The sequence below is a fragment of the Cyprinus carpio genome, chromosome A10 (genome assembly GCF_018340385.1).
Source record: "Cyprinus carpio isolate SPL01 chromosome A10, ASM1834038v1, whole genome shotgun sequence".
Lineage (NCBI taxonomy): Eukaryota > Metazoa > Chordata > Actinopteri > Cypriniformes > Cyprinidae > Cyprinus > Cyprinus carpio.
In genome coordinates this window covers 1,847,699-1,849,107 of record NC_056581.1, presented here as the reverse complement: position 1 = coordinate 1,849,107, position 1,409 = coordinate 1,847,699, and the positions used below count along the sequence as shown (strand labels likewise).

Here is a 1,409-nt window from a genome sequence, read left to right as displayed (position 1 = left end):
GGTGTGCAGTTTGCTGATGTCAACGTTGTGGATCGAGTGGCCCATGGTGGCGGTGGGGTTATGGTATGGGCAGGCGTATGTTATTGACAACGAACACAGGTGCATTTTATTGATGGCATTTTGAATGCACAGAGATACCGTGATGAGATGCTGAGGCCCATTGTTGTGTCATTCATCCACGACCATCACCTCATGTTGCAGCATGACAATGCACGGCCCCATGTTGCAAGGATCTGTACACAATTCCTGGAAGCTGAAAACATCCCAGTTCTTGCATGGCCAGCATACTCACCAGACATGTCACCCACTGAGCATGTTTGGGATGCTCTGGATCAGCGTATACAACAACGTGTTCCAGTTCCTGCCAATATCCAGCAACTTCAAGATTTTTTTTTTTTTTATTTGTCACATACATGGTTATATGGACAGCATATGACCAGCAGTGAAATGTAAGCAAAGATGGAGTGCTTCACGGATTTGCATGTCATCCTTTCACAGGGGCCATGCTAATCTACTCTGTATTGATCCAATTTTAGTATATGTGCCGCCGTAGCGAGCCATATAGCAAGCCTTCGCACAGCCATTGAGGAGGAGTGGACCAACATTCCACAACTTGATCAACTCTATGTGAAGGAGATTTGTTGCACTGCATGAGTCAAATGGTGGTCACACCAGATACTGACTGGTTTTCGGACACCGTCGGACCCCCCAATACAGTAAACCTGCACATTTTAGAGTGGCCTTTTATTGTGGCTAGCCTAAGGCACACCTGTGTAATAATCATCATAATCATCAGCATCTTGATATGCCACACCTGTGAGGTGGACGGATTATCTCGGCAAAGGAGAAGTGCTCACTAACACAGATTTAGACACATTTGTGAACAATATTTGAGAGAAATAGGCCTTTTGTGTACATATAAAAAGTCTTAGATCTTTGAGTGAAAATGGGGGCAAAAACAAAAGTGTTGCATTTATAATTTTCTTCAGTGTAGTTTTGAAATGTTATGTACCATTAAAAAAAAAAGAAAGACAAAATACTCCAGATGTGTGGTGTAACCATCATGGAGAAAATACACCTTGAGTACATGTGAGTGTAATAAATAATAAATAAGTCAATTTTCAAGGTAACATACCATATGTTATTAATTCATAAGGATCATGTTTTTTGGGGAGTCACACCACATGACATTTTACAACCTTGCTTTGTCATAAATAGGTCAAATTTTTAGAGACCTTGATAAATTATGAGGGTCTGCAAGCTGGTTCTTTCTATGATATCCTTTTGTTTTGTCTCTGCACATTTCAACAAATTGGTGGTACCACTTGGCTTTTTTGCTTGAATTGCATTTTTACAAATAAGTCCATACAAAAATAAGCATAATGTCATTGAATAGTCATGGAAGCCTT

At 40.5% G+C, this 1,409-nt stretch overlaps 1 non-coding gene across 1 annotated transcript; it reads right to left on the bottom strand.

The window, feature by feature from the left end:
* Window positions 1-453: 453 nt before the first annotated feature.
* Window positions 454-558, bottom strand: LOC122146537. Its single transcript, XR_006161048.1, has one exon. It is a non-coding gene; the product is annotated as a U6 spliceosomal RNA (small nuclear RNA).
* Between the last annotated feature and the right edge of the window lie 851 nt (window positions 559-1,409).